Source organism: Dermacentor andersoni, chromosome 2 (assembly GCF_023375885.2).
Source record: "Dermacentor andersoni chromosome 2, qqDerAnde1_hic_scaffold, whole genome shotgun sequence".
Taxonomy (NCBI): domain Eukaryota; kingdom Metazoa; phylum Arthropoda; class Arachnida; order Ixodida; family Ixodidae; genus Dermacentor; species Dermacentor andersoni.
The window spans coordinates 65,795,007-65,811,557 of NC_092815.1; the positions used below are offsets into that span (position 1 = coordinate 65,795,007).

At 50.0% G+C, this 16,551-nt stretch overlaps 1 protein-coding gene across 2 annotated transcripts in view; it reads left to right on the top strand.

The window, feature by feature from the left end:
* The window catches only part of LOC126542193 (uncharacterized), a 258,073-nt gene that overhangs the window by 55,672 nt on the left and 185,850 nt on the right, over nt 1-16,551 (top strand). Inside the window, exon 2 of one of the 2 annotated variants that reach the window (XM_055077066.2) lies at nt 9,945-9,995. The exons of the other annotated variant lie outside the window; for it this stretch is intronic. The gene's annotated coding sequence lies outside the window, so the exon portion shown is untranslated. The remainder of the gene's footprint in view (nt 1-9,944; nt 9,996-16,551) is intronic. 2 annotated transcript variants of the gene reach the window in all.

The following is a 16,551-nucleotide window of genomic DNA, read 5'->3' on the forward strand; positions in this document are numbered from 1 at the left end:
TCGTGAACGTCTTAAACGGCATATATATATCACATATCTAGTCTCGTTAAGCAGTATAAAAAGAGTACCTATCGGCCACTTTAATGCAAACCACAATGAAACAGAAACAAAAGTAAACGTAAAGCAACGTTTAATTGTGTGCGAGCCTTCGTAAGGGATCCTTACGCGCAGGCTCCGGGTCAGAGTGCTGAGAGATATGGTACACCGCTTTCTACCAGACTGTGCAGTGCCACAGCCTCTTCAGCCGCCTACCGAGAATTACGCATTCTTCATTAGATCCGTTGGGCGACGTGTCCAAAACATGGCGGAAGCTGCTGCTGCAGGCTGTTGGCAGCTGTTTTGGCAACTTTCGGCAACTTCTATGCTGTTCGAGGCACGGCAAGTCGCATGCGACGGATAGCATGGTATTCTACACACGTGTGTAGCGCTTTATTTTCGTATCGCCCTAAAACGATACTAAGCGCGAAGTTGCCACATTAACTGGTGATCAGAAAGGATGGAAGCAGTGGACAGGAAGGACACAAAATTCAGTACAAGAGATGAGGCATGTTGTGCGGCGTAGCAGTGATACAAAGCTGTGTGTAGTGACTTCTTGAATAGGGTTACAGAATCTGGTCACACCTCATGTGGTTCTCATATTCATGTAGTTGCAGCACAGAATCTCTCGGGAAACGCGATGACGTCACCACGTTTCCCGAGAGATGTACATTTATCGCACGCAGGTTGGGGGAGTCAAAGGAGTCTGGATCACACCACGCGCGTAGAATAACTAAGAGGAAAAGCTTCTCGAGGTAAAGCTGCCGAACACGCGTCCCTGGTGCAGACGCCAAAGAGCTCCCCTGACGCAGGTTTCGACGCCGCGAGCGTCCTCCGCGGGCTCGACCCTCCGGCGACCGGCTTGGATGACTCGCGGCGGCTAATCCTCTCTCGTACTACCCGCACACGGGCTTCTCCTTTTACCTCCCCGAGACCGTTTTCGCTACCCTGCGCGCCGCATTTCCTTTATCCTCGTCCAGGGGTAACGGTCTCTCTTGTCCCTCTTCTTTTCTTCCTTTTCATGTCCTTGCTCCGTTTGGATAACTGCCCGGCTTCTTGGCTTCCGTGCGTCTCCCTTTCGCATCGTCTGAACACTGTAGCCTTCGAGGAGCGTTTTTTTTTTCTTCTTTATATGTAGATATATATATTTCTGCTTCAGAAGGCCTCTCTGGAGCTCCCGCCGGCAAAGCCGGATGATAAGTGTGGTATTTCCTGCTGTGTTAGAGTCCCGAGACGCAGCAGCACTTACTGAAAGCCCGTTTAACTGAGCGTTGGGGGACAGCTATCGCCTATCCTTTCCTTCGCTTCCTTTGGATGTTCTTGACTCCCTCTCCTTACGCTTGCCATTATACGTGTATATACTGTTATGGGGCGTTCAGTATCGAGAAATTTGCTTCCGTTCATTCCCAACGTTTCTCCCGTTCAGGCGAGACGTCTTAGGAATATTTGCATGCTCAGTATTTCGTGATCATCACTTTGTTCTTATATTTTATTCTAGCTGCAAGTGAATCAAGTTATGACGATTGAGTAAGTAACTTGCGGTAGCCGTATATGCCACTGGTCTATGGTTTTGTGGGTTTGTTCGAACAGTGAGAGAAGCAGAATACGCTTATTTGTAGCAATAGTTATCTGAATAAAAATTAACCTCAATTCTCAAGTCGAGGTTAATCGAGTGGTGATAGCGATGCTCTTTTTCTTCTCTCTATTGAAGTTCATCAATATCGCCAACAGCGACAACGACGACAACAATTATAGCAGCAAGAGTTGCAGGACGCCCTGCAAAGTTGCATACTTTAACCGCAGCGTCGTCTATGAAGTCGAACATTTTGCTAAACGGAATCGCGGCACACCAATCTGCGTGCTGGCTACAAAACCGGTGCCCGTACGCTGCTCCGGCCAACGGTGCTTCCAACACTTTTACCACTCGTTTCCTTTCTTTCGTCGTGGCCTGTTCGCCTTTCAGACCACGCTCGTGTCGGCGCATCAGGCTCGTCTAATGGAATTCCGGTCGTGGTCGCTGCCACTGTCCTCTCTCGTGCGCGGTGCATGCCTCGCCGTGTCGCGAAAGAAGCCCCCCCCGCCCTCCATTCGGCCGGACGACAGCGTTCGCATCTCGCGTCGGCAAACAGCGTCGTACCGGTGCAAAGCCCGCGACCATCGGCCATTAAAGCCACTCGGCGAGCCAGCAAGCGAGCGCGAGGACCCTGAGAAGGGGCGCTCAGGTATTCCGGACGTGTCCGCCGTCGCGAGGAAGCACTCCGCAACGTGTGGTCTCCCTTCAGGCCCCGGCGTGCGTATCGAGCTCTCTGCGTGATGGACGGTAAACAAACGTCTGAAGGTCCGCGCAGGCAAACATCGAGGACCCCCACCCCTCGGCTGTCGCACTGTCTTTCGGCTTTGCCGATCGGTGTGTGTCGCGGTGGTGGTTGGAAGCGTACTTTTTTTCTCTTGCTCGGTAAATATCTGAGGATCGAAGCGAAGACGCGAGGTGCCTTAATCGTGTGATGCGCAAACGATGTTGCGGCTTAATTACGGAGACGTCGCTTCAGACTGGAGGTAAACGCTGTCGTGGCCAGCAGGGTTTGTCGGCCCCTGACAAGTTGGGGGAGGGAGGCGGGATGGGGGGGGAGAGGCGTTATGTGTATATGCAAGTCCGCCAGACGAGCCTGTATGTGTACGATAGATTTTGTCCCTCCATGATTTGGTGTGCCGTCGCCAAGAGCACCCTTCTTGTTTGCTGCAGGGGGCTGTTTGGCATCCTCCAGATTGACGGTGCGGACAAGCAACGACTGACCCGCAAATTGTATCGACCGTGGCGTATACATGAGAATTACGGTTCATACTCCTGAGGTGTACATTCATAAGCAGTCGTTCTTGCGAATTGTGTACGAATTGAGGAGCAAAAGCTTGGAATGGAGTGTGTTACACTCGAGATGTCGCAATATGAGAGGTTTCGCATCCACCTCACGTGCATCATCATGCTTCAAACACGTGGTCCGGGGTTTGATCACTGGATCAGGATGAATTTTCACAAAATTATGAAGCATAAATGTTCCCGAGAAAACCAATGTCAACTTTATGTTTTATGAATCTGGCTACACCTTATGGATTTTCGCTAAACTCAGGTATAGCAGTTAAGGGCGGTAGACCGCGCGGGTACAAGAATTAAAATAAATAAGATTAATATGTTCTAGGCTGCATAAAACAACGTTTTTTTGGCGTTCTTGGGCGCTACAACGTAAATCTAGTCCCAACTGTTTCTATTCCTTTTATACAATCAACCCTCCCCGACTGGCAAAATATATTTCGGGCCTCCCCCACTTGGCCTCTCTGTCACGCGACTCCACGAAAACCGCGAAATCTGATATGACGCGTACACAGTGATTATTCAAGATTTGGCCGAACAAAATAAAAAAGTAATTCTTTCCTGTTCCACAGATTGTACGTCATTAGCCCTCCGCTATTGGTCAAATATTTACGGGCGGCACCCACTTCGTCTCTCTGTCGGCTGAACAAAAGTGATTATTTTGCGGAATAGCCGGATACTGTCTTGTTCCGAAAGGAATAGAAGATAGGGGCCAGCCGATTGCTCTTGCGCTGGCTACTTGGCGCAGCCAGGAAGAATGTGTCTGCGTGCATTATATATATATATATATATATATATATATATATATATATATATATATATATATATATATATATATATATATATTACGTCGCAGTATTACGTTGCCTGCTCTTTTGGCACGTATACGACATCGCTATGTCAACTCTTCTTCGCTGAGGACATGTTTTAGCGGTATTTTCAGCCTTCCGTTGCTCGCCGCCGCGATTTTCGACCAGCCACCGCAAGCTCAGCAAGGGGAAGCGGACCAATTGCAGACGCCGGCACCGCCCTCATCCTCGTCCGGTTGCTTCCACTGCGCTAGGTCGGCCTCAGCGAAACCATCTCCATTCCCACGTGCGTCTCACCTCTTGTCAGCTGATTAGATAAGAAAAACCTGCCGAAGTAGGCAATTCCATACGTTTTCAAAGCAAATGAAAGTGAACTCTTACAATCGAGGAAAGCGTTTGATTGGGCTGTTCAAACGACGCTGCGGGTCGCGTACCGCCCAATGCGTGCGTCGTCGGTTACGTAAACTTCACGGCGGGACATTGGGAAAAGAACAGGTTGGATAACTTTACGCTATAGGGCCCCTTGTCTGGTGACACAAGATATGGGAAATTTAGCAAAGAAAGCATAAATGACTAAAAGGTCATCCAAGATTCCATCTAGGTCGCTCTTCTCGTAGCACAATTTTATGCAACTGATTAGTAAACACATTCTGATTTTTTAAGAGAGAAACACTGTCCGTTATCACGACGAATTGGCGCATATATAGTATGCACAGGTGTTACGATTGAAGGAAACGTACAACATTGGCGGTTTTCGCGCGCACGTTAGTCCTTTGCACGTGCTTGTTTGATATGAGCTCGCCATCAGCTACAACCTTCCAGCAGTTATTCGTAGCCTTAGCATGATAATTGAAATAATAATTTCTTTATCTCAGCTGCGCAAGTAATCAATTAGTCCTTCAAAAAAAATGTCTGATGTCCGCGACAGTTGCAGGTATTCTCCAGCATTTGTTTTTTTTTTTTTTTCGTTGTCTGAAATTTCTCGTTGTCTTTAGCAACTTATACACGGCAGATCTCGCGAGGTAAATTTTTCACAGTACACTCGTTTTCTTTGGCTTCCTCTCGAATCTTTATATTGCCTAATTGTTGGAGACGGTCGTCGCTGCAGGAACATCCGATACACAGCGTGCGCGACACGCTCGCGGAGCCGGCCAGTCCGAGGCGATGGGGGTCGGCCAGCTAATGCGGCCGAACGCCGCCGCTATACCGCGCGCGGCCACACACGCGATGATGTGCGCGGCTGCCGCCGTCTGGGCCGTGATGGATGCGCATCGCGCGAGGCCGGCCGATTTCGGGCAGCTGCCGGACCAGCGCCGAGCGAGCGAGCCGGGCTGGCCGGGCTGCAGGCGCGTATATGCGCGCCTCGTGCAACCGCGTTCGCCCCCTGCGGCCGACACAAGTCGTTACGCCTGGCCGGAGGGGTTCCAGACGGGCGGCTGCAGCCCGGATGCCCGGCAGTCTTCATCGCCCCCCCCCCCCCCTCCCCCTCCTTTTTATTTATCTTTCTTTCGTTCCGGGCTCTCTATTCTGCCGAATGTCTTCTCGTGTTAAGGTTCGTTATCGACATTAGACGACAAAGAGAAATGAGGGCGCTGGGTAGGGGTTATATGAGTGGCGCGGCCCCGTTCGCAGAAAAGCGTGACTCAGGTGATGGTGGTGTCGAGTGCGTACACGCTAATATACCCCACCAAGACCTACAGCTGGGCTAGTTGGTGCGAAACCAATTATATCGAAAACAAAAGAAAGAACAAACGCGAAGGCATAGACAAGCCCTCGTAATTGGCAATTGGCAACGAAGACAACATCTCATAGGCGCCGACTACGGGGCTGGGGGGCTCCGGGACCTGAATCCCCCCCCCCCCCACACACACAGACAGTCGGCCTTGAGAGACGGATAATAAGTGTGCCGTAGAAATGAGAGGAAGGAATAGCTGCGAAACGCGGAACTTGCTGTTGGTGCTCCTTCCGTACCATTATCAAGGTGATGCGCACTCTTTTCGAAATTGTGACAGACAATGCAGTTGCTTCCAGTCAGCTTATTTGAGGGCGCTGCTTTATGATGTGGGTGGGAGCGCAGTCACGTGGTATTTTTCGTATTTCGTGCGGTTTCCTTGCCAGTCTGAAAAAATTGTACGCAATTAGTACGTCGCTGAAAACACCGCAGTTAGTTCTCATTTGGAGGTGCCTACAAATCTCTCACTGACACTTTGATAATTAGGACAGTACTTCTAGAGCTAGATAATTAATTGCAATTACGGAAATAAATCTCAGTAACAAAAATATTGGTGGCGGCTGGAGTAAGGTTACTGCTCTTTTTTTAAGTCTTAGTGCATGATATTTGGAGCACCCTGTATAATTGACTCAGTAACCGAAATGAGGCCAAGCCGAATTCACTCGAAACCAGAATCAACAGCAGTCATGCGCAGCAGCTCTTATGCTCGCAATCACAGAAAAAAAAAGAAAGAAGAAGAGAGAGAGAGATAGAAAGAGAGAGAGGGGGGACTGCAGTTTCGCTGGAAAGGCGAAGCAGTATTAGTGATAGCCAAGTACACGACAATTACCCAAAGGAACATTACTCCACCGAGAGACGCCAGATTCTTGGTGGTGTGAGAGGACTCAGGCTGTGAAACTGAACTCGTTGGTCTGAGCTGGTCGGGCCCCAGCTTCCCCCCCCCCCCCCCCGTAAGAAATGAAAACATTCCACCTATGCAACATCTATAAAATAAAATACTGCAATAAAGGGACAATCAGACATCGACCCGGTCGTAGCACTTGCTGCAAAGGAAACCCATACGGGTTCCTCGAAAGAAAAAGCCTCAGAGTTGAAGAAAAATTCGTTCAACAATTCAGACTGATATTTTGCCATATGAGTCACAGAGGCACATGATTATGAGCTTCAGGAATTGGGCTTCCTTGTTATATAGGCTGTTGTGGTTTATTCTAACAAGCTTGCGGAATGCAGCGTAATATTCTGACTTTCTTTCCTCCTCTCTCTTTTCTTTTTTTTTTTTTTGTTATCAACCCGCGAGACGAAGTGAACTATTTGGTAAACGTCCAAGCTGGCGCCGACTAAGCGGTGGCTTTCTGTTTTCTGTGGCTTCCCAGCGCTTGCCGCGTGCACACTCGTGGCGTGCTTTCCTCTCGAACACGAGTGACGCGCAACAATATGTTCTTGTACGAGTCGTTTTATTCCTAGCACACATCAACTGTCAGACACCGAGCAGCGTCCTCCAAACGGTCGCTCTCTTCAACACCCCCGCCCCCCATCCGCCGATTCCCACCTCCGGCGTTCCACGAGTCCGCCCGCGGCACCTGTGTACACCTGGTGCTGCCACTGCACGCACGATGGGTCGACAGTGCGAACTGGGCGCAGCCCCATGCAACGCAACGCAACACAACACTAGCAAGCCCGCACTTACGCTGCTTACAAACACACACGCAAGCGGAGGGCGCGTCCGGGACGGTATAAAACGGGGCAGGGGAACCGACCCTATCTCAATATCGCTGCGTCGCTCGCGCGAAAGCTCATCACATTCGCGTTAGAGTGGCCGTCGCTGTTCAGCCGGCCGCCTCTCATCGCTCTCGGCCCGTCGCTGTTTCGGCGGCGCGCTTTCGCTTGCGTGCCCCACTCTCCGGGGCTCTCTCGTGTTTGTTGTGCGTGTCTACGTGTATACCTTCGCGTGGCGTTGAACGAGCCCGCCGCCGCCGCCGCACCTATTTACCTGCCAGCGAGCACGTCCGTCTAGCTGGAACTTGTGGCCGCGCTCAGCGGGACTCGGCACAGGAATTGGGTTTTGATGAGAAAGCATCGGGGCGTCGCGCTTTCCACCCCTCCCTCGGCTGCCTGCTCGCTTCTCCTTCCCGTGGCTGCGTGAGAGCGGGCTTTGTTCGGTGTGCGGGGCACCCGAGTGTCGGCGCTTGATCTGTAGCGACTCGGGTTCTGCGCAGCGCGGCTGTACGAAGCTCTTCGCTGTGCCTGAGAAACGCCGCAAAACTTGGGCCTCTCGATCTGGCTCCGCCTTGCAGCCAATAAGTCCGCTCGATCGTTTTGGGAAGCTCGGGCACTCCGAACAAAGCCCGGCTTTCGGGGACTTGGGGGTGCTGGCGAGCAAGTGCTCTTTGGCGCTTTTCGTGGTGTCTTTGTATTGAGAGTGCATTTTCCCGTTCTCTGCCGAGTAATATTTACGTATCGGCTGCGCAATATGTGCAACTTGAAACGCGGCCGATTCGCATGCGCGGCAGGAGTCTGCCGTTCCTTTGTCTTCGGAATGTTGCCGTCGCAATCGCGGCATTGCCTTGTTTGCGATTACGAAACTGTTCCGCGCTCTTCTATAGAAGCCCTTCTAGCGTTCCCAACATCCACACTGCGCAAAGAATAAGCGATTTGTATTTTTCCCCTTTTTTTTTTTCAATTGACAGTTTTGGACACGAAGGTTACCAGAGACTCCGGCTTTGTCTGGGGCTCATTTAGTGCCTCCGGCATCCCGCTAACACACGAAATAGAATGGACTAGAAGAGACTAAACGAAACTAAGGCTGATCTCTCCTGGGGGCAGGACAGCTTATTTCAGTGCTGAGCGAGGAGCAAAGTTCGAGGTTGCGCCACAATATTTGGTGAGATCCGAATGTCGTTCCGCGCTCTCGTAACCGTGCAAACTCCGGCGCGCTTTTATGCTCCTTCGCCTGCACGCAACTAGAAAAACCGGCGTGCGGCACGTAGGCGCACGAATTCTGCCTCGGCGTGCCCGTGTCCTTCCTTCGCCACTCCATCTTCGCGACTATGTGGAGAGGAGGTCAAGTTTTGTCTCTCCAGCTGTATACTCGAGTCTCTTTCTCCGGCAGAGCGTGCTCGAGGTAGGGCTTCTCCCATATGTCGCGGACGAAAGCACAAACGAACTAACGCCACGGGAGGAATTTGTTATTGTTGCCGTTGCTGCTGTTGTTGTTGTTGTCGTCGTTGCGAGGGTGTGTGCGTTGCCGTGGCAGCGAACTCGCGACTCTGAGCGGCTGCTGGAGGAATTCAGCTCGCGAGCTCCGCTCGCTTAGCCGAACCCGAATCCAGAAATTAGCGCGCGCGAGCTCTCTTCTCGGTGGCTTCGCCGATTGTGTTTCCGCTTCGGTGACTTTGCTCGTTCGGAGATTCCCCCCCGCCACGCGTTCGAAAAGGCTTACACTCGGCGATATGGCAGCAGGACGAAAATAAACGTAAATGTGTCACCGACATCAGCCGGGTCTCGAACGTCGTCTCTTTCCACTCTGTATCGCTGGCTGCTCTTTGTCAAAACCGTTGTCGTCACTTGAGCAATGCTCCCCCCCCCCCCCCACCCCACGCTAGTTCTGTCTTCCTTTCTCTCCATTGTGATTCGGTCAGGCGTGTACGTGTCTGTGGGCGAGTTGATTCTGCATCCCGGTATAAACCGCCACGCAGTAACGAGGGTGCAGCGCTAACTCATCGTCTATATACGCTGATCCGCGTGTGCACGCATGCGCAGTTCTCCTTCTCTCTCCTCTCTCCAAGATGCTGAGCGCCTAGCCTCACTACAATGCTTCGCGGTTCCTCTTCCATCGACAAATGACGGCGTGTCAGTGCGACCTGGCTGACGTCCGCGACGAGATGATCGATGGAGTTGCGCGCGAGCTTATGCGGACAATGTGAAGCTTCGAGCCTGCGGCCCTCCACTCGCCCTGCTGTCGGTGTCGGCTCGCGCATTGCAGGCTTGCGTCTCTTGCTGTCTTTGAAAGTTCGCTGTACTTGTGTTCAATATTCTAAGTACTAAACGGAAGCGCTGTGACCACGCGCGCGTTTCCAAACACGCAATACGTTACCGCCCCTCCCTCTTTCGCGATATACATTTCGGCGCGCTCACAGATACTCCGAGAAGCGAAAGCGAAGAAAGGAAACCCGCGAGCTTCTACTAATGCATCTAGACGGATTTGTTGGTGTTTTGTACTTGTCCTTTCCAAAGCGCGGACGGTACAATGGCAGCGATGGGGTTGTCTGTTTTCATCTGTACTTCGGTGTGTGCTGTTTGTGTTGTAATATATATATATATATATATATATATATATATATAATACAAAAGGAAAGGTGCGCGCATTGCTCCAGCGCCATTTCTAGTAGCACTTTTGTATGGATACCGCTCGCCTTTAGTCTGTCATCTCTACCTTACTGTTATCCCTGTGGTGTCTGCTATCTCTACGCCTTTTGTTGAATGTGTCCTTTCTTCGTTGCAGGTAAGCGGTCTCTGCTGCTGCTCCAGCCGCAACCTCTTCGAAAAAACTGTGGTACGACTTTCTTTCTTTCCTTCTTTCTTTTCTTTCTCTTTTTCTTCATTTGAGCTCTTGAACGCTGAGCCTAATTTTCCTATGAACATTACCGTGGCGGAGGACAACACTCTTTAAATAAATGCGTCTCAATTAGTCTAGAAGATTCGTGCCCGCGCAACGTAATATCGACTCGGTCAACGCGCGCTCATTGCAAAAGAATACATGTCGAATGAGACAAGAGCGAATCCTGAATAAATTTGCGAGCGACTTAGTTACGACGAGCACTTTATCCTCAGAGTTTTCTTTCTCAGCGATCATTGGCGACGGTCGTGAGTGCTCCACTTCAATGACAGACCCGTTTTATGACTTTTCACTTTGTCTCTAAACGCGTGGCGAGTCGCGTTTGGAGATCGGTGACTCGTTTTTCTTTTTCTTGTATACCACGTTGATAGAACTTGTTAGACCTCGCGCGAACTATTTAAACAGAGACTGATTGTTGCTTATCTTTTCTTTACCATACGCGGAAGTGCATGAGCGCGTCGAGAGGAAGAATTAACGTTGTTTCCTCAGAACAAGTAATTGTCTCGCGCGCGATGCGGTCTTGTCGAGTCCATCCGTGTGTGCGCGTCGGATCGATGTGCCCGTCTGGGAGCCGCGCGCAGAATCAATGTTCCAATAATTGACGAAGGAAGACGCTGTTGGCGGACGAAACGCACTTAGCGGTGTCCTTTGTCGGGAGCGAGCGCATTGCAGACCCAACTGTACTTGCTGCGTCGAACGAGAGAGTAACTGTGTGTTTGTGGATTGCCTTCCGTTTTATATATTCGTATTTTATGATTCAACACGTCCCAGAATGTCGCTGGCGGACGGCAGCTTGTAAGTAGGGTGAACGATAAGAAAGGTAAGGAAGCGAAGCATGGAGACCCTTTGATTCTCTCGCTTCTCCTGCTACTTTTTTTTTTCATTCCCTCTCTCTCTCTCTCTCGCTTTCTGTGCGTGTGTGTATGCGTGTGTGTGTGTAATTGAGAATTTGATTACACACACATCGATTCACACACAAATTCAAATTCAGAATTTGAATTTGAGAGTCTCTGTTTTCTTTTATTCCCCTCCTCGCGCCCCCCTCACACACACAAAAGAGAGAGAGAGAGAGAGGAAATACTGTGGCTCAATGATGACGTCAATTGGACGTCGGGCAATTCGCAGCGTTTTCGAGTAGTGTTTGGCAGTTCTTGTGCGGGAAATGTTCTAGAGATATTGAACGTAAGGTTTGTTTCAAATCAAATTAACAAAAGGTATTAGTCCTGAACAGCTGATGTCAAAATTAATGACGTCACGGGAAATATGGTGTGCGAACTTCGGAGTGGCATCGGGAACCGTCCTTCGTTTCTGTCTTTCCTGTACCAGGAAACACTTGCGCATGAATGCTTAGGACTGACGTGTATTGGTGTGTTAGATGCAGTGTCGACTACGAATCCAGCCGAACGTAGTACTTCTTGTTGGTGCCCACTTAGCCGAGAGGAAAGATACGATTTCTTCACTGCCACGCAGCGTCGTGGGTTGGGAATAGGCATGTAAAAGGAACAAAAATGCCGCGGAACACACACAGGTGCGCAACAGCCACAAGCACCCGCATTCACGAACGCATGTCGAAGTGCGCATACCGTCTCGCAACTTGTCGCTCAAGACTGACGAAAAAGAAAAGAGGAAGAGGGTGGGGGGTGAGTTTAGCTATTCTCGTCAAGACATTCAATGTCCACGTCCACGGGAAGTATACCACGCTCCGCTACGTTTCATGATAATTAGACACCCAAGTAGAACTACAGGGCGGTGTCAGCCAATCGGGACTGCGATCGTGCCAATGCGCGCGTCCCACTGCGGCAGTGCTTCCCGGCACCCTGCTCACCCCCAAGCCTCGGGTCACGCCTCCTGCCTACGCGGTCAGATTATTTCGGAACAGGCTAGTACCGTCTGGCCTGTTTCAATACGGGGTCGTTGTCCAACCTGTCAAGAGCAGTGCACAGTGCTTGCAGTATACCTTTAGGAAACTGGAACGGCAGCAGGACCCCTCGAAGCGCGACCGTTGTATATGGCATCTATAGCATCGCATTGCGGCTATGTGAGGCTATGACGTAATGTTAAAGCGACACGGAAGAGGACTAATGAGTCGAGCCAATTACGCTTGTACAAAGGCAAAGCAGTCACACCTTCTGTGATCCACCGCATTCGCCCTTGTGGCTGCAGTGGCGCACACCGCTTAGCTCGAGGTCGCGGGTTCGATATCTCGGCCTCGGCGGCCGCGAACAAACCTAACGCTAGCGCATTTAGATTTAGGTGCACGCTAAAAGACACCAGGTGCTCACAACTAATCCGAAGTTTCCGCACCACACGGAATTTTACGCTGTTTGTTCTGGTCTATTTGCATGTTCGTGAGTCAGAGCGTTCATTGCACTTTAATAGTACACTTGACTGGTTCATATACTGCTCTCAGACTCGGTGCACAGTGATGCGAAGCCCTTCGTAGATTGGTAGCCAAAGAAAACCTACCCCTACCGAACTTTCAGCTGCTCTCAGAGCGCTGTTGTTCCGGCTGCCAATAGCACTTCACATTCACTTCACCCGCAGTACAAATTTCCATAGATTTTAGAGTGTGCAGGCCCAAGCGCTCGGAACTTGTCTTGGTCTCCCCAAAACTACGTCACCAATTGCGACAGTGGCCATTGCCAGAGGTTCTCCTTTGACGGTCTACATTGCTACGGGTGTCCTGAGAGCACACATACGACACCTGACTCGGATTCCCTCACACCATCTTGCTTGCTTGCTTGCCAGCAAAAAGGCCACATTCAACATTTGTCAGAAGTACTGTATAAGACATCAGCACTACTTGCCATCACAATTCGCGCCTGCTACACGATTATATCAGTCCCATTGTGGTTTCTGCACCGGCCGCAAGTACAATTGACAATTCCGCGCATCAAAGAGAAAGCTGGAGCGCCGTTGCAAGCTTTGAAAAAAGCAACTTTGGAATACATATACAACGTCCACAGATTCCGCCAACATGCCGACACAGGTGGTTCGGTAAAATTCAACAGATCTCCTGCTGCATTCATCATCCCGGCAAAGTCTGCAGAAATCAAGTTAAAGGATTCATGTGTGACCACCTCGACGGGTGCAGAACTTGCGGCGCTCCGTGCTACACTTCTTTCCATTAATCAGGAACCACCGCAACAATGGACACTCTTTAGTGATTCCAAGGCAGCCCTTCAGTGCATACAAAGCCCAATGCGCAATGGACCGAACGAACAAATGGCCTCAGAAATTCGGCATATATATCATCGCCGCCACGACAAAGGACACAACATAATATATCGATGGCTTGCAGGACATTGCAACATCAGCTGGAATGAACACGCCGACGAAGCTGCCCGATCTGAGCATGAAAGTGGTCGATGTCTCTTGATTCCACTTTCGCGAACAGACGGTGCGGTTGGGCTGCGACTGATGTCCCGTGAGTGTACTTTGCCCTGTGGGGCTTGAACGTTTTCATCATGTGTCGTTTGCGTTCGTTGTATCCAGACATACAAGTGCATCTACCGCCTGGGTTGCCACGACGTGAACAGATCATGATGTACCGTCTGTAGCTGTAGGCGTTGCACTTACCAACCCTTATGCCTGCCTTACTGGAATGGCCAACAGGCCCACGTGCGACAGATGCAGCCATGAAGAGAGGCTCGCACACATTATCTTTGTCTGCCCGTGCTATAAGGCCCAGAGGCAGGTGATGTGCCGAGTGATGAAGCAGTTCGACAATTGTCCATGATCAGAGCTAAAAGCTCTAGGCCAGTGCTATATACTAAAGAACATCCGCGCAGAAAGCCTTATTCGCATTACTACGACTCTTGCGCTCTATAGTATATATGGGCCTTCACGATAGGCTTTAAAAAAGCCGCCCCCTACCTCTCTATATATAGTGTACGCGGTTTGCTTGTGCTCGTCCCTCTCTCTCTCTCTCTCCCCCTCATCTCTCTCTGTCTCTTTTTATCTCCTTACTCCTTCCCTCGTGCAGGCTTGCCAACCGAAGCTACCTCTGGTTCACTTTCTGACTTTCTATACAACCTTGTTTTCTTTTTTTCTCTCTGTCTCTCGCTAAACGAATGAACATATAATTTTGCTACAATACTAGACTAGATTTTCTGTTGTCCATGGCAGCTTAGAGTACAAAAAGCACCGGCACTTTCATGTGAGTTGTGATTAAATATTACACGCGCAGATTCGTTAATTGACCCTTGAACTAAAGGAGTTGCAACGCTCGCCCTCAAATGATACTAGCGCCTTAAAAAGATTGCGACTCATTCTGGGAACTGCCCTAACAAGGACTGTAAATTTCGTTCCGACACACAACTGTTTTAACTACGCGTGCTTATCGTATCGGTAACAAATGTATCAAGTAAGCCGAATAAATTCGGCAGCCGTTCTTAACCGTCGGCGGTATAATTCTCAAGTGGTCTACTGCATTTTAGATGTTGTTTTTCTTTGTTCTTTGCTGTTGTTGCTCACACATATTTCACAATCATTGAGTTAATTCTTACTTTAGTTGATTAGTATTTGTTCTACTACAGTAGTTGAGGTAGAAACACGTAATTTCTTTTATTATATTTATCCTCAACTAATTTTCCTCTCTCTTTTGAGTTTATCCACAGAAACCCTTTTTGGTACCACGACGTTGGTTTCGTAGTGTTTGAAAGTAGAGCTATGAAACAAGAGAATGAAACCACCATTCTACAAAGCTCAGATTTGACGGGGGGGGGGGGGGAGGGGAGGGAAGGCGCCCAATTGTCTTCCGAATGGCGCATTGCTTTGTTCGCAGTACTGCAGATCTGGAAGCAGCTTATGTTGCGGTGTTGTAACTTGCTGTACGCGTACTTGTCCTTTCTTCTTTTAGTACTTACTTCAGGGCACTCAAGCACTAACGATTGCTTTCTTTCTTTCTTTGTCTGGTGCGCTTGGAAGTAGGACCTTTTCTTGCGAACGTTAGAGGAGGAAATCTGGATGTCTGCCGCTGAAGAGAAAGAAATCGAGACCCAGGTTACATTTGCGAGTACAAGGAGCGCCTTAGGCGCCGGGTAGTGTTGCTCAACTCTCGAGATCACGCAATACATTTCAGCATGAATAAGCCTGGATCCGCAGTAATGACCGGAACCCGTACTAGTGTTGAAGACGCATGACTCCATCTTCGAAGGTGAGAGCAGGTCGCCGCAGGCGCGCGGACCATTAGCGTTTTCATGTCTGCCCACTTTTAAAACAGTATGAACTGAAGTGGCGTAGAGATAAAGAAAAAAAAAAAGGATACCCAAAATGACATAAAGTTAGCGATGAGTAATGGGACTGAGCTTTTTGCAAGTGTTATGCTTTGGCGGCTTTCGCTCCACCGCCACTTGCATCATAGGGAGAGATCCACTTTATTTTACAAGCGGTTCTTTGTCCGAGACGGAGGCGCTGAATATAGCTGTGCATCTCTGGTGCAACACATGAGAACGTTTTGTAGCTGAAAGTATACGTAACTCATGCAACACGTTGTCATGTGTTGCACCAGACGAGTTAGATACTTTTCGTGCAATACGGCACGACTGCTGGTTTAATGTGTTTTCTAGCAGTTAATGCACACGTGTAACTTCTTATAGGATCGAAAACATTAGACAGACAGACGGACAGACGGACAGACGGACAGACGGACAGACAGACAGACAGACAGACAGACAGACAGACGGACGGACAGACGGACGGACGGACGGACGGACGGACGGACGGACGGACGGACGGACGGACGGACGGACGGACGGACGGAGAGAGAGAGAGGTTCACGTCACACCGATTGTCCAGGCTCTGTCCAGGCGGGGCGCTCTCTGGTCAACGTGCCTTCGCTTAACCCGATCTAATCTTGTCTTCCCTAGATGCTTGTCATCATTCCACACTTTCTCCTCGCTCACCAGCCTCACAAACTATGAATGGAGTATAGGATTAGACGAATGGAAATGAATTTTGAGGGGCCAGATATAGGCACCTCCGAGTCATTTCGCGCACGTGCATGGCGTAACGCTCTCCTCATCGCGGAGCTGTGACTTTCTGTCGCGGTTTCTTCCATCTTTTCGGTGTATACCCCGTGCACAAGTTATCCTGCGCATGGCGCCTTCACTGGCGCGCGATTGTTGTTTGTATACATTCTCCATTTTCTTTTTCGTTGTAGCATTTTTCTTAACTTTCTTTTATCTCTCTCTCTTTCTCTCTCTCGAAACTTTCTGATCGCTCTCATCTCCTTTGTAGTACGTTCTTGCTCGCGGTGCGCGACGCGCGCGAAGTCCAAAATTTATTCAGCGACGGAGCGAACGCGTCGGCCATGTGGCGGAGCGAAGTGCACCCGTGTCGCCTGGAGTTTCGGAAGCAGCGGCCTTGCTTTCCTTTTGCCGGAATTCCGAAGGGTGCACGCGAGAGAGGCTGTTTGCAGCGGGAAGCGCACAGACCAGTATTGGATATATGTACATATATAGAAGAGTGAGAGAAAGACGAGCGAAAAAAG